The following is a 25,805-nucleotide window of genomic DNA, read 5'->3' on the forward strand; positions in this document are numbered from 1 at the left end:
TAAAGTAAAAGCCCATGGGATCCAGGGCAAAGTGGCAAGTTGGATCCAAAATTGGCTCAGTGGTAGGAAGCAAAGGGTAATGATTGATAGGATTAAATGTAGTATCTCCAAATTTACAGATGACACTAAGTTAGGTGGCAGTGTGAGATGCGAGGAGGATGCTATGAGGCTGCAGAGCGACTTGGATAGGTTAGGTGAGTGGGCAAATGCATGGCAGATAAAGTATAATGTGGATAAATGTGAGGTTATTCACTTTGGTGGTAAAAACAGAGAGACAGACTATTATCTGAATGGTGACAGATTAGGAAAAGGGGAGGTGCAACGAGACCTGGATGTCATGGTACATCAGTCATTGAAGGTTGGCATGCAGGTACAGCAGGCGGTTAAGAAAGCAAATGGCATGTTGGCCTTCATAGCGAGGGGATTTGAGTACAGGGGCAGGGAGGTGTTGCTACAGTTGTACAGGGCCTTGGTGAGGCCACACCTGGAGTATTGTGTACAGTTTTGGTCTCCTAACCTGAGGAAGGACATTCTTGCTATTGAGGGAGTGAAGCGAAGGTTCACCAGACTGATTCCCGGGATGGCGGAACTGACCTATCAAGAAAGACTGGATCAACTGGGCTTGTATTCACTGGAGTTCAGAAGAATGAGAGGGGATCTCATAGAAACGTTTAAAATTCTGATGGGTTTAGACAGGTTAGATGTAGGAAGAATGTTCCCAATGTTGGGGAAGTCCAGAACCAGGGGTCACAGTCTAAGGATAAGGGGTAAGCCATTTAGGACCGAGATGAGGAGAAACTTCTTCACCCAGAGAGTGGTGAACCTGTGGAATTCTCTACCACAGAAAGTTGTTGAGGCCAATTCACTAAATATATTCAAAAAGGAGTTAGATGTAGTCCTTACTACTAGGGGGATCAAGGGGTATGGCGAGAAAGCAGGAATGGGGTACTGAAATTGCATGTTCAGCCATGAACTCATTGAATGGCGGTGCAGGCTAGAAGGGCCGAATGGCCTACTCCTGCACCTATTTTCTATGTTTCTATGATGGGTGCTTTTGTGACTGGAAGGCTGTTTCCAGTGGGGTTCCGCAGGGCTCAGTACTGGGTTGTTTGCTTTTATGGTATATATCGATGAGTTAGACTTGAATATAGGGGGTGTGATTAAGAAGTTTTCAAATGACACTAAAATTGGCTGTGTGGTTGATAGTGAAGAAGAAAGCTGTAGACCGCAGGAAGATGCACTGGTCAGGTGGGCAGAACAGTGACAAATGGAATTCAATCTGGAGAAGTGTGAGGGAATGCATTTGGGGATGGCTAAAAAGGCAAGGGAATACACATTAAATGGTAGGACACTGAGTAGTGTAGATGAACAAAGGGACCTTGGAGTGCAGATCCACAGAACTCTTTTGGGAGGAAACAAAAACATTAAATCGTGGCCCCCCGATCTGGGGGAAGCACCAAACATTGACAAGGCTCTTTTTTTTGTTTTTTTGTATTTTTTTTGAAAGTTTTTTTTTTGGGCACTAAAATCATATTTTTTCTCCAAGTGCCCCCTATAAAAGGGGAGGGGGACACTAAAACAACACCGGCAATTAAAACAAATTAAGCTTTAAAATATAAAATCAAATTAAAATTTGGTTGACGGGCGTGATGATGCACTCCAGTCCCTCCGGTGCCCACCTCTCGCGGAAGGCCGCGAGCGTACCGGTGGACACCGCGTGCTCCATCTTCAAGGACACCCTGGCGCGGATGTACGCACGGAAGAGAGGCAGGCAGTCAGGTTGAACGACCCCCTCGACCGCCCGCTGCCTGGACCGGCTGATGGCACCCTTGGCCGTGCCCAGGAGCAGTCCTACGAGGAGGCCCTCGGACCTACCCGCTCCCCTCCGCACAGGGTGCCCAAAGATCAAGAGTGTGGGACTGAAGTGCAGCCAGAATTTCAGGAGCAGCCCCTTTAAATAATAAAACAGGGGCTGCAAACTCGTGCATTCGATAAAAACATGGAACACGGACTCTTTTAGACCGCAGAAATTGCAGGTGGCTTGGGAGCCCGTGAACCGGCTTAAAAATTTATTGCACGGCACTGCTCTGTGCACCACCCTCCAGGCCAAGTCCCCGATAAATACTGGGAGGACTCCCGTGGAGAGTGCCGTCCATCGGGGACCCCCGCCTCCTCCGGACGGCAAGATGGTACGCCATGACGTGTCCGGATGGCAGGCGAGGATGGCAAAATTGAGGGTGTGCAGGAGCAGCCCGTACAGGAAACGCCTCCGCGCGGAACTGAAAGGCACGGAGGGGATTTCCCCGAGGCGGCTCAAGTTGTGAGGCGCCGGCTCCCGAGGGAGGTTTCGGGGCTTGGCGCTGATGAGGAATTCCGTCCGGATGGGGGTCAGTTCGGACGGGATCTCCCCACGTGCTTGAGCCTCCTCGATGCACCTAAAGGAGTCAGGGCCCAGAGCTGTTTTTAGCGACTCGATGGCATCGGCCGCGCGGCGGACGTCGGCCGTATTTAGGCGCCGCGCCAGCGTGTCTGGCGCCATCCAGCCCGCTCCTCCGCCATCGAGCAGGTCCCTGACCCTGGTCACCTCACCAGCCACAGCCCTCTCGTCCGACCGCCACCTAAAACCTCGGTCGTGGAGGTACGGATTCCCGAGCAGCGGCTCGTGCAGGACAGCCGCCACTCCAGCCGGTGGAGAGATGCGCTTGATGGAGACTTTGTTCCAGACCCTGGTGAGTTCCTTGTAAAAGACAGGCAGCTCCTGGAAGGCGGTCCTGACGCCCCCCATGCTCACAAACAGGAGCTGCGTGTCGTAGTTGAGGCCGTGCTGCTGGCGGAAAAAAATATGACGCCAGAGCACGCCACCTAGGAGGGGGCTCGACGTAAAGGTATCTCTGCAGGGTCTGAAGACGGAAAGTCGCGAGCTGGGTGCTGACGCACACCAACGACTGACCGCCTTCCCCAAGCGGGAACCTCAAGACCGCGGCAGAGACCCAGTGCTTCCTGTTGTTCCAGAAGAAGTCCACCAGCTTCTTCTGTATCTTGGTGACAAACACAGGGGGAGGGGTCAAAGTGACCAGCCGGTACCACAGCACGGCGGCCACCAGCTGGTTTATGACTAGCGTTCGACCCCTGTAGGACAGCACTCGGAGCAGTCCTGTCCAGCGCCCTAGGTGAGCGGCGACCTTGGCCTCCAGCTCTTGCCAGTTCGCCGGCCAGGCTTCCTCATCGGGGCTAAGGTAGACTCCCAGATAGAGGAGATGGGTCGTGCTCCAGGCAAAAGGCCTGAGCTCTTCCGGCAGGGAATCCACCCACCACTGACCCACCAGGAGTCCGAAACATTTCTCCCAGTTGATCCTGGCGGAGGATGCAGCCGAGTAAATCTCCTGGCACTCACGCATCCTCCGCAGGTCAGCGGGATCCTCTACCGCGAGGAGCACGTCATCGGCGTAAGCCGAGAGGACGACCTCCACGCCCGGCCCTTGCAAAGCCAGTCCCGTCAACCTCGTCCGCAAGAGGCGCAGGAAAGGCTCCACGGAGACGGCGTATAACTGGCCGGACATGGGGCATCCCTGGCGCACCCCACTCCCAAAGCGAAGGGGCGCCATCAAGGACCCGTTAACCTTAATCAGACACTCCGCGGCGGTGTTCAAAAGTCAGATCCGGGCGACGAAATGCGTCCCAAACCCGAAAGTGTGCAGAGTCCCGAACAGGTAGTCGTGATCCACCCTGTTGAACGCCTTCTCTTGGTCGAGAGATAGGAAGATGACCAACAGACCAGCCTCATGGGAATGATGGATGAGGTCCCGGACCAGATGGATGTTATCGTGGATTGTCCGGCCCGGGACCGTGTAGGACTGGTCGGGGTGGATCATGTGGTCCAGCACGGCGCCAAGGCGAGCAGACATCGCCCTGGTGAAGATTTTGTAGTCCGTGCTGAGGAGGGAGACCGGGCGCCAGTTTTTAAGGAGGCGGAGATCGCCCTTCTTAGGCAGCAGGACGATGACTGCCCTGCGCCAAGACAGGGGCATCTCCCCGGTCGCCAGACTTTCCCCCAGGACCCGCGCATAGTCACCCCCCAGGACGTCCCAGAATGCCCTGTGGAACTCCACGGTCAGCCCGTCCAGCCCTGGGGCTTTTCCCCTCGAGAGCCGGTCGAGGGCGCCGGTCAGCTCCACCAGGCTTAGCGGAGCTTCCAGATTTTCGGTGCCCTCCGGGCTGACCTTCGGCAGGTCCTCCCACAAAACTCGACGCGCTTCCTCGCTGGACGGCTCCGGAGAGAACAGAGCCCCATAATATTCACGGGCCCTCCGGATCCGAGACGAGAGAGCCGTCGTCAGCCAGCAACGTCATGAGCTGCTTAGGGACACTCTGTCTTTTTTCCAGCGAATAGAAGAAGGGGGAGCCGCGGTCCAGATCCCGCAGGAACCGGATCCGCGACCTCACGAACGCGCCTCGGGACCCGACGAGCTGCAGGTCCTTCAGCGCGGCCTTCTTCGCTTCGTACACCATCCGCAGGGCCGGGTCCTCGACGACTTGACCGAGACGGGACTCCAGGTCGAGCACCTCTTTTTCTAGGTGCCCGACCCTGGCCGCCCGCCTCTTGGTCGACCCCCTCGCGTACTCTTGACAGAAGACACGGACGTGAGCCTTGCCCACGTCCCACCATAGCCTCAAGGAGGGGAAGCCTCCCTGCTTCCTTCTCCAGTCGGCCCAGAAACGACGGAACGAATCCTGGAACCGCACGTCCTCCAGCAGCTGGTTGTTAAAATGCCAGTACGCGGACCCCGTCCTCGCGCGGAGCGAAGCGAGCTCCGCCCACACCAGGTGGTGGTCCGAACACGGCACCGGCCGCATGGTGGCCGCCGGGACGCAGGAAACGTACGCCCGAGGCACGTAAAGGCGGTTGATTCTGGACCATCCTACTCCAGGCCTCACCCAAGTAAAGGCGCTGGAGTCGGGGTGGAGATTTCGCCAGACGACCACCAAGTCGAAGGACCCGACCAGGTCCCTCAACTTCTCGATCGCCGTCATGCTCTGCGGGGCACCGGAGCAGTCCCTCGCCTCGAGGGTGCAGTTAAAATCCCCCCCGAGGACAATGCAATCGCCGACGTCGACGGAGCCAAGTAGAGCGGACACTTCTTCGAAGAAACGCGCTTGCTGCGGGCTGGGCTGAGGGGCGAACACGTTCACGAGATGGAGCGGCATGTCCCCCAGGCGAACCGTGACATGCAGCAAGCGGCCTGGCACAGGCTCCTCGACCCCCAAGATCTCCGGCTGAAAATGCGGGGCCAGCAAGATGGCCAGCCTCCAAGAAGTGGCGGTGAGGTGGCTCATGCGCACCTCTGCTTGCCATTCCAGGAGCCACGTGGCTTCGTCTCCCGGAACGGTGTGGGTTTCTTGCAGGAAGCACACCGCATATTTCCCCTCCCGCAGGAGCGAAAAATTGTTAAACCTACGGCGTGCCTCTCTGCTGCCGTTGATGTTGAGGCTGGCTATGGTTATCTTCATGACAAAAGCATAGTGCAACCTCTACCTAACCTATTGTGGGGGGGTAGTGGAGTCGTTTGTTGACCTCCACTCCTTCAGCAGCCCAGCGAGGAACCTTTTGAGCCGGCGCAGCTCAAGGCCTTGCACCTTTGATAAGGGCCCGCCCGCGGCCATGGTTTTAGCGGCGGCGCGGACGGACGTGACGAGCAGCCCCGGCTCGGACCATTTTTCCAGGGCCAGATGGGCTCGGTTGCGGCGACCCTGGCTCTGGACCAAAAAGTCCCGGAGTTCCTTTACAGGAATGAGGGGGGACTCAGCGGTGGGCACGAGGAGATCCACCGCCTCACTGACGGTGGACTCGAGATCTTCTCCCTCGTCCCCCACCGAGTCCCCGTCCCCCTCCGGGAGGTCGCCGCCAGCAGCCGGCCCATCGACCACACGAGGTACGGCAAACGGCCCGGCCGCTCCATCCGACCCTGGCTCTGCCCCGATCCCACCCCCAGGATCGTCGGCAGAGGAGTCCCCACTGGGCTCTTTTAAAAGTGGTGCTGGGTCAGGAAGCGACAGCGGAAGGGGTTCCTCCTCCGCCCCAGGAACCGGGGAACACAGAGAGACCTGGCCAAAGTAATGTTCCAGGTCCTCTAAGTACCCCAGCTCCAAAGTAGGGGGCGAGGGTTCTTGTTCTTCCCCCTCCCCGCCGCCACCCGCCGGCCCAGCGTGTACAGAATCGTTAAAATTCATATTTTCCGTTTCTTCCGGGCCGAACGACTCCCGGGGGAAGTTGGTTAATAGCTGGGCGGGCTCAGGTGCGGCCTTTTCGGCCCCGCCCGCCTCAGTCCCCGGGACGCTCGACCTGGCGGCAACGCATTCCTCCGCTGGCCCCACGCCCCCCACGACAGGCAGATCTTCCACGCCATCCCCGGGAGGCAGAGGCTGGGCAGCCACGACTGTCTCACCCTCCCCGGGGACAGATTCCTCCCGCCTACAGCGCAGTTTGGGGCGCTGGTGGGGGACGCGGGACACGCGGCGGGCACCGACTCCTCCGCGGAGGGATGTTGTTCCCCCTCCGCCTCATTGGAGCGGCGCCTCCTTTTGTTCCTGGGGGGGCGCGGAGGCAGGGAGACCTCCATGTCTGCCGAGGCCTCCCGCTCCGCCCCCCCTTTTCCTTATCTTGCCCGCGCCCGAACCCCTCTGCGGTATTGGTCAAGGGCTTGGGCACGGGCTCAGGGCACACCGCGCTCGCTGGTGACGGGGTTGGGCCGAGCGCGGTAAACAGCTCATCTGGCGCACTGAGGGGACCCGCCTCGAGATGTTTCGCCTTCTTCCGCGCCTTCCTTCTGATCGGACGCTCTCCATCCCCCACGCCGGAGGCCGTGAAAACAAAGGCCCCTGACGATGCCTGCGCACCAACGGCTCCCGGCACGCGGACGCTACTAGGGGGAGGGGTGGCGGCGGCGCCAGCGTTGGCCGCCCTCGGTGGTTTGGCAGCCTTGGAGGCGGGGCAGTTCTTGCGAACGTGCCCCACCTCCCTACAGGCATGGCACCGCACGCCGTCCGACGTCCAGAAGACGCGGTAGGCAGTCCCCTCGTGCACCACATTAAAATTGCCCTCTGTCGTCTCCTCCCGCGCCAGCCGGACAAAAAGCTGGCGGCGGAAGGAGAACACGTGGCGCAGGCTGTTCTCCCTGAGGCCGAGCGGTATGGGGTTGATCCCCGACCTTACCTCCCCCAGTTTGTGTAGGTGAGGGAGGAGGAGCTCAGCGGGAACGTTTGAAATGATGACCCTCTGCGCGGTGGCCTCGGAGGGTCCACCGGCAGGAATGTCCCGCCCACCGTGAGCCCCTTTTCGAGGGCCAGGGACACCGCCTGCTCCGACCCCAGGAAGAACACAGCCTTCCCAGACATCTTGGAGGCCGCGACAATGGCCGAGCGGCCGACTACCCCAGCCATCGCCCGCACGCACTCCTCGATGCTCGTTGTGGGGTGAGTGTAGCTCTTGACCCCGTGTTTTTTTGTTATCAGTCTGAACGGTGGCAGGGCAGCAGGAGGCGCAGGAGGCGCCGTGGATGTGGACGCCGCCTGCGCATATGTCCTAGCTGGCCCTGCCACCGGCGTGGATGGGGTCACCATCACGGGGTCCCTTTAAGGGCTACAACCACCCCAAAGTCACAGGCCTTAATGGTCTTTAATTGGCCTCGTTGGTGTTTTGAGCAGAGGGAGCTCTTAATGGGGCACACCTCTCCCCTAGTTAACGAATGGGGAGGGGCCTTGCTCCCTCTGCTCAGTTGTCTTAATTGTTTTTACAATTAGGAGAAAAGTGCTCTCAGAGGGGAGAGACAGAGAGAGAGAGAAAGAGTGAAGGGGGGTGGGAAAGAGGGAAGCTGTGAGGGCAGGTCTCCCCTCACAGCGATGGGTGGGTGTTTCTTGGGGTGCACTCCCCAGATGGCAAAAAAAACACAGTCTTTGAGATGGTCTTCGGGTGGGGGGAGAAGATGTCTTCAACTGGGGTAGCTGGAGCCACCCAGGCACACACTCCCAGCGATGTAAAATAGGGTAATTAATGATTCTTCAGCCAGGTAGCTCCAGCTATCCCAGGCTAGGCAATGGGGGAGGGGTGCTTCAGTGGTGTGTGGGGCCTGGCTGTAAGCAAGACCCCCACACACACTTCCACACACACACAACCCCCGCGATGTTCCGGACCTCGAATGGTCTTCTTTCCTCCCCCCACCGATACAACAAAGTCTTTCGGTGAATGCACCAAAACACACCCACCTGTCGAAGATTGTAGAAATGGCTCTCCCTCCTTCCACACTGGATGGTGTTTTCTCAGGTTGTTGTTCTTTTCCCCCTCTCTCCAACTCTCTGTAGTAGTAATAAGTTATACATTTTTCTGCTCTCCTCCTCTCCCTCTGGAAGTTGATTTGTAGTAAGCCAGCCCTCTCCTCCTCTTCCTGGGCTGGTCTCAGGGTTCACTCTAGGCCTTCCAGGCAGGAGCAAAGCAGGGAGCTCCTTCTCTCACAGCAGCACAGCTGCAACTGAATAGGCCACGCCTCCAAAGCTCCACCATTGGTCCACAGATCCCTGAAGGTAGCAGGCCAGGTGGATAACGTGGTTAAGAAGGCATATGGGACACTTTTCTTTATTAGTCGAGGCATAGAATACAAGAGCAGGGGGTTATGCTTGAACTGTATAAAACACTAGTTAGGACACAACTAGAGTACTGCGTACAGTTCTGTTCACCACATTACAGGAAAGACGTGATTGCTCTCGATAAGGTACAGAGCAGAATTATGAGGATGTTGCCTGGACTGGAGAATTTTAGCCATGAGGAAAGATTGGATAGGCTGGGATTGTTTTCTTTGGAACAGGGAAGGCTGAGGGGAGACCTTATTGAGCTGTATAAAATTATGAGGGGCCGGTTTAGAGTGGATGGGATGGACCTATTTCCCGTAGCAGAGTGGTCAACACCCAGGGGGCATAGATTTAAAATAATTAGTAGAAGGATTAGAGGGGATGTGAGTGGAAGTTTCTTCACCCAGAGGGTGGTGGGGGTCTGGAACTCACTACCTGAAAGGATGATATAGGCAGGGACACTCATCATATTTAAAAGGTGCTTGGATGCACACTTGATGTGCCAGAACCTACAGCGTTACAGACCAAGAGCTGGAATGTGGGATTAGGCTGGGTAGCTCTTTTTTGGCCGTCGCAGACATAATGGGCCGAATGGCCTCCTTCTGTGCTGTAAATATCTATGGGCTAGAACTTCCACTTTTTTTTCCTGCTTAACGCCCACTTAACACACATTTAACCGCTGAAATGACGTATAACGCCCAGATATCGCCCATTTTGGCACAAAATAGAAAGTGACGAGCTTTTTTAGGAGACAAATCGCCGTGTTTTTCTCCCCATGTGCTTAATGGTGCGAAAAAATATTACTGCCCGCCCACTTTTTTTGAGGTGGAATCAGCAGAATGGGCGAATTCAATGCCATAATATCGGCCAGCGTTACATACCTCACTGACTTAACGCTGAGATTCAATAATAACGTCCGCCGACTGTTTTTTGTCGTAAAGAGCATATTTACCCAATATGGAGATCGCCCATCGTCAATTTCACCATCTGGTACACATATCGCCCACAATATCGCTCACTCAAAACACCATCCACAAAAAGTAGAACTAACCGGAACGAATGCCATCAGTGTGGCTGGCATTTGTTAAATCCCACTCTTATGTGAGGAGCTGATTTCGGAAAGATTTGCCTGAAAGAGCGCTGATGTCAGTGACAATGCTGACACACTGCTGTGTGTGTGCAGCTCAGACATCAATGGTGCCCATCACCTTGGTGCCAGTTAAAGTTTACATTGATTGATGTTAAGTTGTATTTAACCCTTTCATGGTAAGGAATCACCAGTGTGTAATGGTCCAGCTATCTGAGACAATGTGCAACAAGGTTATGTTCAATAACAAAAGCTTAATACCAACATTGGTATGAAATCATAAGTAACACAGCCAATAACACCCAACCCCCACTCACATCCCACTTTTTCCACCATTGAAATAAATGACATGTTCAACATGTCCAGCAACACAGAATAAAAAGGCAAAGCAGGAGCATGGTCCCCACCCCCCATACATTGCAACAAATTACATACACCCAGATGGAGATATAACACAGCCATCACCTGTGCACATGCACCTCACTTTCCTTCCCCCCTCTCCTTCTTCTCCCCACCTCTACCCCTTCCCCTCCTCGCTCCATGGCGCCTGGCCGAGGAGCTCCTCAGGTGGTGCTTCATTGGGGGGGGGGATGAAGGCAGATGCATTGGTTGGACGGGTACGGGAGTGGGGGGTGCCGAGGGGACAACATTCTCTGATGCAGAAGCAGGATCTTGATCCTTGCTCTCAACTGTCATTCGCAGTGGTGGTGTGGAACCTAGGGGTGCAGTGCCATGCTTGGGGACCACTGGGAGCCCTCTGCCACCAGTAATCCTGGCTACCAGCTCCAGGGCCTCCTCCATCCTTTCCATGTTATATCTTATTTGTTGGACAAAAACTCGGTGCCAACTATGTTCTTGGTGCTTAGTAGGCTTTTTGCTGCTGGTGAATCTCCCTCATGCCTCCCACAACAGCCAGACAAGCACACACCACAGCCATACATGCTTTCAGTGCCCCTGAGTTCCCTCTCTCTGTCGTCTCTTCTGTGCATGTCATGATGACCCTTGACTTCCTGAATCACGGGAATTGAGTGTTGCCATGCTGTTGCTAAGGACGGCCAAACTTTACGGCAGAAGATCCAAAAAATGTTATGCTACCGTCCATTTGATATCGCTCACTGTAACGCCCATTTTCAAAAATGTAAACTAGGTGTTTGGAGAATGGGCGAGAAGCAGTGATCTGAAAACCTGTTTTTACTGCCCACGCCGGAAATAGCGCCCATTTTTGGGTGATAAGCACAAAAGTGGAGGTCCTAGCTCTATGATTCTATAAATATGGAGTATTTTATCCAATTCTGGGCACTACACTTTAGGAAGGATGTCAAGGAATTGAACAGGGCACAGAGGGGATTTACTAGAATTGTGTTATGTATGTACGTAAACTTCACCAATATGTAAGACACCTGTGGGAGACCTAAGGGTCACCTGTACACCCTGGGCTAGCAGGTATCAAAGGTGATTCACCATGCTGCTTCCTCACTCTGGAGTCTGAATAAAGAGACCAAAGTCACAACAATTTGAGCTTATAATACAGTCTTGTGGAGTTATTCTGAACATAACAATTGGCGACGAGTAACAGATCATGAACTTTCACGCAGTAATGGCTACCATTCGTATTCTTGAGAGATTTGTTGAGGGTGATGATCGGGAAGCCTTCATTGAACATCTTGACCAGTACTTCGTGGCCAACGATCTGGACAAGGCTGAGACAGCGGTCAAGCGCAGGACGATTCTCCTCACCGTATATGGGTCTTCGATATATGGCCTCCTCAAAAATCTGACAAACCAGACAAACCAATAGACAAGACTTACACAGAGCTGTGCACGCTGGTTCGGGAACACCTCAAGCCGAAGGATAGCACCTTAATGGCCAGGTATCGCTTTTACACGCACCATCGCTCCGGGGGCCAGAACGTGGCGAGCTTTGTCGCTGACCTAAGACGCCTTGCGGGACATTGTGAATTTGCCGGATCTTTGGGGAAAATGTTGCGGGACTTTTTCGTGTTTAGAATCAGCCACGAGGTCATTCTTCGCCAACTGCTGTCTGCCGAATACCTAGATCTGAGTAAGGCCATCACGATAGCCCAGGCTTTCTTACCCATGAGCGACAACACGAAACAGATATCTTCACAGAATCGAAGTTCACCAGCAAATACTGTGCATAAAATAATGCTTTCAGCAGTCAGAACTGTACATGGCAGGGCCAGGGTGACTCAGAGCCCGCCGTGGGACAAATGTGTATCCATTAACACCATGTTGGCGCTGCGGGGGCAGTCATAGAGCCCATCAATGTCGATTCAAGCCCTATGTGTGCAAGGGCTGTGGAACAATGGGGTACCTCCAGTGAATGTGCAAATGACCTGTGACTCACCACATGGCAGAGTCAGGAGAGGACGACCGATCCAGCGAGGATCACGCTGAACGAGCAGGAGAGGCAACTCAACCTGAGGATGAAGAGGAAGTATATGGGATACACACCTTCACCACCAAAAGCCCTCCGATAATGTTAAAAGTTAAACTCAATGGCACTCCAGTCTCCATGGAATTGGACACGGGGGCGAGTCAATCAATAATGAGCCAGAAGGCATTCGAGAGGCTGTGGGGCAACAGAGCACAACGACCCAAGCTGATCCCGATTCAAGTAAAGCTGCGCACCTACACCAAGGAACTGATACCAGTTATTGGTAGTGTGGACATAAGAGTATCCCATGAGGGAGCGGTTTACCACTGTGGATTGTTTCAGGTGATGGGCCAACGCTGCTTGGCAGGAGGTGGATGGGGAAGATTCGGTGGAACTGGGAAGATCTCTGTGTACCTTCTTCAGTGAATGATGTCTCCCTTGCTCAAAGGCTGAGCAAGCCCCCAACTTCAGCTGAACCAGGCATCGAAGTGCAGATCCATTTGCAGATCTCCGATGCACAGGCCGCTCATCACGAAGAGGTGAAGATCAACCGAGCAGAGGTACAGGCGCGGTACCCACCACCCAAAGCCGACGACCTCTTCGTGACAATGGAAGAGGCTCCAGGCCGACCAAGCAGAGTAGGACTCTGGCCAAAATGATCTGAATGCATCTTCCCGACGTCAGAGGCAAAATCCCTGGGGAGGAAGATCGTGGCAGTCAGCATCACGGACACGGACGAGAGTGCGTCCAGACCACGGGACGAGAGAGCGTCCAGACCATGGGACGAGAGTGCGTCCAGACCACGGGACGAGAGAGCGTCCAGACCATGGGACGAGAGAGCGCCCAGACCACGGGACGAGAGTGTGTCCAGACCACGGGACGAGAGTGCGTCCAGACCACGGGACGAAAGTGCGTCCAGACCACGGGACGAAAGTGTGTCCAGACCACGGGACTAGAGAGCATCCAGACCACGGGACGAGAGTGTGTCCAGACCACGGGACGAAAGTGCGTCCAGACCACGGGACGAGAGTGCGTCCAGACCACGGGACGAAAGTGCATCCAGACCACGGGACGAAAGTGCGTCCAGACCACGGGATGAGAGTGCGTCCAGACCACGGGACGAGAGTGCGTCCAGACCACGGGACGAGAGTGTGTCCAGACCACGGGACTAGAGAGCATTCAGACCACGGGACGGGAGTGTGTCCAGACCATGGGACGAGAGAGCGTCCAGACCATGGGACTAGAGAGCGTCCAGACCACGGGACGAGAGAGCGTCCAGACCACGGGACGAGAGTGCGTCCAGACCACGGGACGAGAGAGCATCCAGACCACGGGACGAGAGTGTGTCCAGACCACAGGACGAAAGTGCATCCAGACCATGGGACGATAGAGCATCCAGACCATGGGACGAAAGTGCATCCAAACCACGGGATGTTAGAGCGTCCAGACCACGGGATGTTAGAGCGTCTAGACCACGGGATGTCTCCGCAACGAGACAGAGGCATGTGTTGCCCAGCAAGGAAGACGACTGGGCTTGGGGCAATGATAAAGGGGCGGTTGCTGGGAAGGCCAGGAACCCACTACGTTCCAATAAGTTGTTTGCACTGTGTAACCCATGTATGCGCTCTTTTGTGGCCAATGATGTATTATCATATGGGGTCGGGGGTACCTTACAACAAGCCAAAGTAGTGGGCGAACACCAACCGGTCGTATATGTACTTGACAAAGTATTTGTAGCAAGTGATGTGTTATTACTTGGGGTCGGGCATGTTGTACAGCAAGCCAAAGTAGCGGGCGAGCCCCAACCGGTTGTACATGTATCCGATAAGTTAACCAAGGCAGTAGCCTGCGTTCACGGGACAAAAGAAACGTACCAAAGAGTGTCCCATTATTTGCTTGAGTCAGACAAGCTGCCAATCTCACAGTTTTTGGAGAGCAGAGGCACCATTATCAATGCTTTGTTTTGAATATGTCTAACACTGCCTGTGCACTGTAGCATGATCCGCCACGGGCCAGGCACTGAAAACGGCGCTGATGCCCTCAGTTGGCTACCGTTGCCCACCACCGGGGTGGAAATGGCGCAGCTCACAGACCTGCTCGTTGTTATGGAAGTGCTAGAGAGTGAGGGGTCAAACGTAATGGCTCCCCAGTTTAGGACCTGGACCAGCCAGGATCCCACATTACCGCCTGCTAACGGTGAACCGCTAGACGGGATGTTGCAGCTTATCCATCGCAAAGACAAAATGCTCATCCCATCAAATTGCCCCCTATGGGGCAACCCTGCAACGTTGCAAAGAAAGGCAGAGAGGCTACACACAGTCGGTGGTCCGGGGCCTCCATACCATGGCCCAGGATCCACAGGGACCACACGGCCTTCCTCCACTACTGAAAGTCTCAAGGCCATATCGGCCATCCTTGGCTTGCCAGACCTCTGGGTCAGCAACAATAGTCCGGAGTGGGCAGCCCAAATCATAAAGCCAAGCACCACATGTGTCACGGTAGACTCCCTACAGACCCGGCTATCCCGGGTGCTACGCAGTCACCGGACAGAATCACTCAGAACTGAGCCTTCCGTATGCTATCAGCAGAGAATGTACCATGATCGTACGGCTCCTCCACGCGACATCAGAATAAATGATGTAGACCATGTTCATGGCCCCAGATGGGCTGCTAGCACTGTATTAGCCAAAGAGGGGAATGGAGTGTTTGTGATGAAAATGGAGTGTTTGTTGTAAAACCATGTAATGGGCAAACACAGAAAGCATTTGGACCAGACCAAACTGCGAACTACAGCTAACCAGGAACCACTGTGAAAGGACCTGGCCCCCAGCGACCCACTAACACAATCGACCCGCTGCCAACCACGAGGATGAACCCTCCATGCCCGACAGGCCGATCAGACCAGCCACACGGCCGTGCAGCAACGATCCGACCGACTCACCCAGGCCAGGACTACAACTCAGACGATCGACCCGGGAACGCAGAGCACCAGATCACCTCAACCTGTAAATAACTTGTACATAAGTGTTTGGGGGGGGGGGGGGAGTGATGTTATGTATGTATGTAAACATCACCAATATGGAGGCACACCTGTGGGACACCTAATGGTCACCTGTGCACCTTGGGCAAGCAGGTATAAAAGGTAATCTACCATGCTGCTTCCTCACTCTGGAGCTACATTAAAGAGACCAAGGTCACAACAGTTTGAGCTTACAATACAGTCTTGTGGAGTTATTCTGAACATAACAAATGGTACCAGGGATGAGGGACTTCAGTTACGTAGAGAGACTGGAGAAGCTGGGATTGTTCTCCTTAGAGCAGAGAAGGTTAAGAGAAGATTTGATCCAGGTGTTTAAAATCATAAACGATTTTGATAGAGTAAAGAAGGAGAAACTGTTTCCAGTGGCAGGAGGGTCGGTGACCAGAGGGGCACAGATTTAACTTATTGGCAAAAGAACCAGTGGCGACATAAGTGCAAACCTTTTTATGCAGCGAGTTGTTGTGATCGGGAACACGCTGCCTGAAAGGGCGGTGGGAGCAGATTCAATAGTGACTTTCAAACAGGAATTGGATAATTACTTGAAGGGAAGAACATTGCAAGGCTGTGGTGAAAGAACAGGAGAGTAGGACAAATTGGATAGCTCTCATCATCATCATCATCATCATAGGCAATCCCTCGGAATCGAGGAAGACTTGCTTCCACTCCTGAAGTGAGTTCTTTGGTGGCTGAACAGTCCAATACGAGAGCCACAGACTCTGTCACAAGTGGAACAGATAGTGGTTGAAGGAAAGGGAGGGTGGGAAGTCTGGTTTGCCGCACGCTCCTTCCGCTGCCTGCGCTTGATTTCTGCATGCTCTTGGCGACGAGACTCGAGGTGCTAAGCGCTCTCCCGGATGCACTTCCTCCACTTAAGACTGTCATGGGCCAGGGACTCCCAAGTGTCAGTGGGGCTGTCGTACTTTATCAGGGAGGCTTTGAGAGTGTCCTTGTAATGTTTCCGCTGCCCACCTTTGGCTCATTTGCCGTGAAGGAGCTCCGAGTAGAGTGCTTGCTTTGGGAGTCTCATGTCTGGCATGCGAACTATGTGGCCTGCCCAACAGAGCTGATCAAGTGTGGTCAGTGCTTCAATGCTGGGGTTGTTGGCCTGGATGAGGACGCTGATGTTGTGCGTCTGTCCTCCCAGGGGATTTGTAGGATCTTGCGGAGACATCGTTGGTGATATTTCTCCAGCAACTTGAAGTGTCTGCTATACATGGCCCATGTCTCTGAGCCATACAGGAGGGCGGGTATTACTACAGCCCTGTAGGCCATGAGCTTGGTGGCAGTTTTGAGGGCCTGGTCTTCAAACACTCTTTTCCTCAGGCAGCCGAAGGCTGCACTGGCGCACTGGAGGCGGTGCTGGATCTCGCCGTCGATGCCTGCTCTTGTTGATAGGAGGCTCCTGAGATATGGGAAGTGGTCCATGTTGTCCAGGGCCACACCGTGGATCTTGATGACTGGGGGGCAGTGCTGTGTGGTGAGGACAGGCTGGTGGAGGACCTTTGTCTTACGGATGTTTAGCGTAAGACCCATGCCTTCGTATGCCTCAGTAAATACTTCGACTATGTCCGGGAGTTCAGCCTGTTTGTGCGCAGACGCAGGCGTCATCCACGTACTGTAGCTCGACGACAGAGGTTGGGATGGTCTTGGACCCGGCCTGGAGACGGCGAAGGTTGAACAGGTTCCCACTGGTTCTGTAGTTTAGTTCCACTCCATGGGGGAGCTTGCTGACTGTGAGGTGGAGCATGGCAGCAAGGAAGATTGAGAAGAGGGTTGGGGTGATGACACAGCCCTGTTTGACCCCGATCCGGACATGGATTGGGTCTGTAATTAATCCGTTGGTAAGGATAGCTCTACCAAACAGCTGGCACAGGCATGATGGGCCAAATGGGTGCCCGAGCTGAAAGATTCTATGATTGTACAGTGTGAAACAGACCCAATGAATGGGAATCATCATTAATTACATGACTCATTGTGGAGCGTGAATCATTATATGGGAGTAGGCTCTATCAGCAGTATGGAGTCAATCTTACCTCAATGTATCTTCCTGGCCCCAGGCTAGCTGACTGTGTAAAAGGTTCCCTCTCCTCAGATACTGAATCTCTCTTTTTCAAATCAGCTAACATTAAGCCCTACTTCTAAAAATCCACCTCTATCCCTCTGTCGTTGCAAACTAACGGCCATCTTCAACCTCCCTTTCCTCTCCAAAGTCTTTGGGATTAGGCATGAAAACGGGCGATGTGCGATTGCCCTAACCGTGAAAGTGATGCAGGCAGCGGGCGACTCTCATACTGCCTGCTAATGACCATGATTGATGCATGCAGCCTAGCGTGAGCTGTTGTTGAGTGGCTCGGCGATCGGCAGGGGGGTAAAGTTCGTGCGAGGCTAGCTCTGTTTAACGCTAGCCTTCACTTTTTAATGGCAGCCTACACATCTTAAAGGTCGGGTGAATTCTGCATTCAGCAGCTGCTGGAACTGCTTGTGAAAGCAACTGTGAATGAGGAATGGCTCAACAAGGCAGAGAAAGGGCATCAAAGTTCTCAGGCGCAGCACTAGAGGCACTAGTGCAGGGGTAGAAAGGAGGAGACAGGCTTTGGGGGGGTGGGGGAATTCGGATACTTAGTGCCCCCCCGCGGGGGGCGTTAATGGGGAGTAAATGAGTTTTTGCCCCCGCGCGGCGAAAACAGTGCCTTCCGCTAAATTGGGCGGGGGCTTTGCAGCGGCGCTAACAGGTAGCGCCTGCTCAGATGCCCCTGGCAATGATGATGTCATGATGATGCGTAGCACCCCGTTACTGCCCCTGAAGCTAAGTTCGGTTGTCACCTGGTGCTGACAAAGACAGCTTCACCTGTCGAGTTTCAGTCGGGAGTTGGCTGCAGGAGCGCAATTTAAAGGCACCATCTTAGAAAGAGATTTTGTCGACCATTACTGTTTGCAGCTTAGTAACACATAGGCCACCTGGCTGTTTGATAGATTGGAGTGGTTTTCAGTTGAAGGAGTGTTCTGGCTCTTAAACATTCCTGTCTTTCATTGAGGGCAGATTTGAAAGGACAACATTTATATTGTTTCATTGGGGCTGTGTTGGCACTGGACCTCCTGCTCCGACATCACTGTCAGAGGCTGCTTAGGCAGCGAGGAAGGCAGCAAAATGTGGCCAGAGAGAGGAGGCCCAACAGGGCTGGCCACAGGAGGCCTCACCCTCCCCGTGTATTCCGGCAGCAGTTCTCCTACATCAGTCTCACTGAGGAGCAGTGTGTGCGAAGGCTGCGTTTCAGGAAGGCCGTGGTCACAGAGCTGTGCCTCCTCCTGCAACCAGACCCCGAGCCTCAGACCAAGGTAACCACGGCTCTCTCAGTGGCAGTCAAGGTCACCATCGCGCTCAATTTCTACATCAATGGATCCTTCCAAGGAGCAACAGGAGACATCGCCAACATCTCCCAGTTGGCCGTCCATTGCTCCATCCGTGAGGTCACAGATGCTCTGTACAGAAGGAGGAGGGATTACATTTCCTTCCCCATGACCAGAGAGAAGGAGCTGGAGTGGCATGTGGCTTTCCCAGGATAGTGGGCTTACCCACGGTGCAGGGCGCCATTGACTGTATCCACATCGCTGTGAGGGCACCGCATCACCATCCTGAGATCTTCTGTAACCACAAAGGCTCCCACTCACTGAATGTGCAGCTGGTGTGTGACCACACGCAGAATCCTCACCGTCAATGCCCGCTATCCTGGCAGCAGCCACGATGCCAGACCGGTGTGCCAGCTCTGTTCCAACCACCACACGAAGCTTGTGGCTGGCTGCTCGGAGAGGAGGGCTATCCGCTCCCCACCTAGCTCATGACTCCCCTCCACAACCCCAACACTCCACACTGGTACAATGAGAGCCATGCTGCACCAGGAACATCATCGAGCAGACCATCGGAGTGCTGAAGCAACGGTTCCGCTGCCTTGACCTCTCGGGGGGAGTCCTCCAGTACTCGGCTGCACGGGTGTCCCTATTCACCATCGCCTGCTGCAAAACTTCGTCATCATGAGGGCACAGCCATTGCCACCAGGCATAGCCACAACCCCTCAGGAGGAGGAGGAGGACAAGGTGGAGGAGGAGGAGGACAAGGAGGAGGACGAGGAGGAGGACGAGGAGGAGGACGAGGACGAGGACGAGGAGGAGGAGGAGGAGGAGGAGCAGCAACATCAGCGAGGGAGGAGGCAGCGAGTCCATCGCGATCCTGCAAGGGCAGTCCATGACCGTCTCATTTGCGGATGACAATAAGTTGGGTGGCAGTGTGAGCTGCGAGGAGGATGCTATGAGGCTGCAGAGTGACTTGGATAGGTTAGGTGAGTGGGCAAATGCTTGACAGATGAGGTATAATGTGGATAAATGTGAGGTTATCCACTTTGGTGGTGAAAATAGAGAGACAGATTATTATCTGAATGGTGACAGATTAGGAAAAGGGGAGGTGCAACGAGACCTGGGTGTCATGGTACATCAGTCAATGAAGGTTGGCATGCAGGTACAGCAGGCGGTTAAGAAAGCAAATGGCATGTTGGCCTTCATAGCGAGGGGATTTGAGTACAGGGGCAGGGAGGTGCTGCTACAGTTGTACAGGGCCTTGGTGAGGCCACACCTGGAGTATTGTGTACAGTTTTGGTCTCCTAACTTGAGGAAGGACATTCTTGCTATTGAGGGAGTGCAGCGAAGATTCACCAGACTGATTCCCGGGATGGCGGGACTGACCTATCAAGAAAGACTGGATCAACTGGGCTTGTATTCACTAGAGTTCAGAAGAATGAGAGGGGATCTCATAGAAACGTTTAAAATTCTGATGGGTTCAGACAGGTTAGATGCAGGAAGAATGTTCCCAATGTTGGGGAAGTCCAGAACCAGGGGTCACAGTCTAAGGATAAGGGGTAAGCCATTTAGGACCGAGATGAGGAGAAACTTCTTCACCCAGAGAGTGGTGAACCTGTGGAATTCTCTACCACAGAAAGATGTTGAGGCCAATTCACTAAATATATTCAAAAAGGAGTTAGATGAAGTCCTTACTATTAGGGGGATCAAGGGGTATGGCGAGAAAGCAGGAATGGGGTACTGAAGTTGCATGTTCAGCCATAAACTCATTGAATGGCGGTGCAGGCTAGAAGGGCCGAATGGCCTACTCCTGCATCTATTTTCTATGTTTCTATGTTTCTATGTCTCATCAGAGCTTAGTTCCCGTGAATTCCAGCCCACTTCCCGGTCCCTCGGGACATCCCCATCAGCTCATCAATTTCCCCTTCCATACCACAGCCCCAACACTGAAATGAAATACACCAGCAATGATGAAAAATTCTAAATAAAATTTACATCATAACATTTAAGAGTATCATAAACAAATCTATTCAACAATCACCCTTGTGCATTTCTTTATAGTCCCTCTTTTGTTCGCCTATTCTACAACTTCTCCGCTGTGTGTCCCCTGTGACTGCAGCGGGGCTGGTGGAAGGCTGCTGTGTGTCAGTGCCAGAGATACAGATGGCCTTGCAAGATGCTCTCGACCAGCTCTGGGCCTGGAAGGCCCTGCTGTGGACTGCACCACCTCAGGCTGGGCGGGGGCAGTCTGGGCTGGGTGACAGGCAGCGACAGGTGCAATGGCGGAGTGGCAGTGGTGGGATCAGGAATGTTGTCACCCTGAGAGAGGACAGCAGGTTCCTGCTCTACTGACCCACTGCCACTACCTCGAGGCAGCACCTCAGCATTTCCACAAGTCTGCTGGAGACAGTTGGCTGGGCTTCTGTGACACCCTGAGTTCCCCCGTGGACTGTGGTGGACCCAGCGACGACGGCAGCAGTCAGAGCTCACGGGGCATCCAGCTGAGACTGAATGAGAACAGTCTGAGCTTCCACATGAGCAACCATTCACTCTATTGCAGCACTAAGACGATGCGTTGCTTCCGTCTGTGCCACAATGGAAGCTGCCACATCGCCCATGACATGGGTCATGAGGTCTGGGTCCCCACGGTCTCTCTGGGAGTCACCATCGTCTGCACACTGACAATGATGGTCTCCATGGTGTGCGCAGAGCTCTGTGCAATGTTGGAGGTGGACTCCTCCACACTTCTTACCATTGCCGACAGGCTCTCGGGCACCCTTGCTGTCATGTATGTATGCTTGGGTTTAGTAGCCACCAGGTGGCACCACTGTCGGAGCTCATTGGGCTGTGCACACACGTGTGCGGCCCAGGTATAAAAGGCCAGCCATCTCGTAATGTGATCACTTTGGGCCCTAATAAAATAGGGCCAGGTTTGTACCTGTTCGGAGTGTACAGTATTCAGTCTATTGAGTTATTGCAAACACAACATTTGGCGACGAGGTAACAAGAACCTTCGTATGCAAAAATGAGAACAATTGGAATTCTGGAGCGAATAGTGGAGGGAGAAGGTTGAGCAGACTTTGTAGCCCATTTGAACCAGTACTTCGTGGCCAACAAAATGGAGAAAGAGGCAGATGCAGTTTGGCGCCAGGCGGTCCTCCTCATGGTTTGTGGTCCAAAAATCTATGGACTCATAAAGAATCTCCTCTCGCCCTTAGGTCCAATGGACAAGGACCATGAAGCATTGTGTGTTCTGATACGTGACCATCTCAAACCAGATGAAGGCATCATCATCTCAAGATATCGATTCTATACGCACATTCGTTCTGAGGGCCAGGATGTATCGGAATTTATTGCCGACCTAAGACATCTAGCTGGATCGTGTAAGTTCGAAACTGCGTTGGTAGACAGTCTGTGGGACTTCTTTGTAATCGGCATCAACCACAAGGTGATCCTGCATAAGCTACTGGCAGTGGAGACGCTGGATTTGAGCAAGGCCATCACGATTGCCCAATCATGCATGACGACGGACAAAAGTGTAAAGCAGATATCATTGAAATATCAGAACTTGGCAAGTACTGTAAACAAGATAGTATCGTCGTTTGACAGAGCTGCATATGGCAGGGCCTACCCGACTGCGTACGCGAAACCTGTGGCTGCTCAAAGTCCGCCAACGGGAATGAATCCGATATCACCGTGTTGGCGTTGTGGGGGAAATCATCGGCATCATCAGTGTCAGTTTAAACAGTATATTTGTAAAGGCTGTTCGAGAGTGGGGCATCTCCAGCACATTGTCCGCAACTGAACAAGCGTGCTGCGACACACCAGTGGAGGATGATGACTAGTTGTGGGATACTAAGGCTGTGAGGCCTGAGCTGAGTCCAGTCAATGCCAAGTTGCGTACGTACACAACGGTGATTGGCAGTGCAGTAATCAAGGTGTCGTATGATGGTGCGGTTCACGATTTACCGTTATGGATTGTTCCAGGCAATGGTCCAACGCTGTTCGGCAGGAACTGGTTAGAAAAAATCAAATGGAACTGGAACGATATCAAAGCATTGTCGTCGTCGTCGGATACTCCATGTGCTCAAGTGCTGAGCAAGTTCCCCACGCTGTTTGAACCAGGCATCGGCAATTTCACGGGAGCCAAGGTGCAGATCCAAGTGGACTCGGATGCAAGACCCGTCCATCATAAAGCTCAGGCAGTTCCGTACATGATGAGGGAAAAGGTCGAAATCGAACTGGGTAGACTCCAGCATGAAGGGATCATATCATCGGTTGAATTTAATAAATGGGCCAGCCCCATTGCTCCCGTGTTGAAAAGTGATGGCACTGTCAGGATTTGTGGAGACTACAAGGTTATGATCAACCGAGTTTCGAAACAGGATCAGTACCCGTTACCAAAGGCTGACGACCTATTTGCAATGCTCGCCCGGGGGAAGTCGTTCACAAAACTGGATCTGATGTCGACCTACATGACACAGGAGCTGGTCGACACGTCGAAGAAACTTACGTGCATCAACACTATTTATCTACAACAGGTGCCCTTTTGGAATTCGCTCAGCTGCAGCCATATTTCAGAGGAACATGGAGAGTCTACTGAAGTCCACCCCCAGAACTGTCATTGTTAAGTATCGAATAACTCCACGAGGCTAAGTATGGTGAGCTAGTTCAGGCATGACCTTACTCCAGTTTATTTATTCTCAAAGTGAGGATTCAACATGACTGCCAACATTATATACACGACTTGCACGTGTCTGCCAGTGACCATTAGTCATGCTCTCCGGTGGCAGTTAAAACTCAGTTAACATACATAACATCATTCCCCCCAAAGTCCTTGGTACAGATTGTATTTACAAGTTGAGACGGTCCGGGGCCTTCCGCTCCCTGGTTGATCTTCTCAGTTCGAACCCAAGCTTGGGTGAGTTAGTAGGACCACTGCTGCATTGCGGAGCAGTCGGTCTGACAGGACAGTCGGGGATGGTAGGTTCATCTTCGTGAATGACACAAGGGTCACCTGATGGTTGGATGTGTGTTGCTTGGTCGATGATGCTGTCATCTTCAATTTGTTCTGGATTGTCTGTGAATCGCAGTTTGGTTTGGTCGATGTGCCTCTTGCACGTTTGGCTATTTAACAGTTTGACTACAAACACCCTGTTCCCCTCCTTGGCCATAACCGTGCCAGCAACCCACTTTAGGCCATGACCATAATTCAGGAAAACACAGGGACATGAACAGCAATGTCACGTGATACAGCCGCGCGATCGTGGTACCATTGCTGCCTTTGCCTTCTGGTTTCGACATGATCATTGAGATCCGGATGTACAAGGGAAAGCCTGGTTTTGAGGCCTCTCTTCATTAACAGCTCGACAGGAGGGGCCCCGGTGAGTGAGTGGGGTCTCGTCCGGTAACTGAGCAGAATGCGGGACAAGCGGGTCTGTAGGAAGCCGTGAGTCATGCATTTTAGGCTCTGCTTAATGGTTTGGACAGCCCATTCCGCTTGACCATTAGACGCGGGTTTGAAAGGGGCAGACCTGACATGCTTGATGCCATTACGGGTCATAAACTTGTGGAACTCCGAACTGGTGAAACACGGTCCGTTGACGCTGAAAAGGACGTTGGGTAGGCCATGAGTGACGAACGTGGCCCGGGGGCTTTCAATAGTGGCTGTGGACGTGCTGGATGACATGATTATGCATTCAATCCATTTGGAGTAAGTGTCCGCTACCACTAAAAACACTTTGCCGAGAAAGGGGCCGGCAAAGTCTATGTGGATCCTTGACCACGGTTTGGAGGGCCATGACCACATACTCAGCAGAGCCTCCACAGATGCCTTACTCAGTTGCATGCAACTGTTGCACTGATGCACGCTGGACTCCAAGTCCGAGTCAATGCTAGGCCACCAAACGTGAGACCTGGCAATGGTCTTCATCATGACAATGCCTGGGTGGGTACTGTGTAAATCTCGCACAAAAGTTTCCCTGCCTTTTTTTGGCATAACAACACGATTACCCCACAACTGACAATCAGACTGAATAGACAATTCATCTTTGCGGAGGCTATAAGGCTTAATTTCATCCTGCATTTCCCTGGGAACGGCAGACCAATTTCCATTTAGGACACACCTTTTTATGATTAACAGTACAGGATCCTGGCTGGTCCAGGTCCTAATTTGGCGAGCCGTGACGGGTGACCCCTTGCTCTCGAAGGCGTCCATGACTGCAGCATTTCCACCCCGGTTGTGGGCAATGGTAGCCGGCTAAGTGCATCAGCACAGTTTTCAGTGCCTGGTCCGTGGCGGATGACATAATCATAAGCAGATAGTGTCAGTGCACATTTTTGGATGCGGGACGAGGCATTGATGTTTATACCTTTGCTCTCAGAAAACAATGACATGAGCGGCTTGTGATCTGTTTCAAGCTCAAACCGAAGCCCAAACAGCTATTGGTGCATTTTCCTAACCCCATATACGCATGCTAAAGCCTCTTTCTCAACCATACTATAGGCTCTTTCAGCCTTAGAAAGACTTTTGGACATGTATGCAACTGGTTGGAGTTTGCCTGATACATTGGCTTGCTGGAGCACACAACCGACCTCATATGATGAGGTGTCACAGGCCAGCACTAACCGCTTACATGGGTCATAGTGTACCAGTAATTTATTGGAACATAGCAGGTTCCTGGCCTTCTCAAAGGTTCTGTCTTGAGATTTGCCCCAAACTCAGTTGTTACCCTTTCTCAGCAACATGTGCAAAGGCTCTAGCAATGTGCTCAAACTAGGTAGAAAGTTACCGAAATAATTGAGAAGACCCAGGAACGAACGCAGCTCCATCACACTCTGGGCTCTGGGTGCATTCTTGATGGCCTCTGTCTTCGAGTCCCTAGATCTGATGCCATCTGCTGCAATCTTTCTCCCCAGAATTCGACTTCTGGTGCCATGAAAACGCACTTGGAACGTTTTAGCCTGAGTCCCACTCTGTCCAGACGAAGTAGAACCTCTTCCAGGTTGTGCAGGTGTTCGGTGGCGTTGCGACCGGTGATCAGGATGCCATCTTGGAACACGACAGTTCTCGGGACAGACTTCAGCAAACTCTCCGTGTTTCTCTGAAATATGGCTGCCGCCGGGTGAATTCTGAATGGGTATCTGTGGTATATAAACAGCCCTTTGTGTGTGTTGAGCCACGTCAGTTTTTGCGATGATTCGACCAGCTCCTGTGTCATGTAAACGGAGGTCAGGTCCAATTTGGTGAACGACTTCCCTCCCACTAGTGTTGCAAACAAGTCATCAGCCTTGGGTAATGGGTACTGATCCTG

This window comes from Pristiophorus japonicus, chromosome 14 (assembly GCF_044704955.1).
Source record: "Pristiophorus japonicus isolate sPriJap1 chromosome 14, sPriJap1.hap1, whole genome shotgun sequence".
Lineage (NCBI taxonomy): Eukaryota > Metazoa > Chordata > Chondrichthyes > Pristiophoridae > Pristiophorus > Pristiophorus japonicus.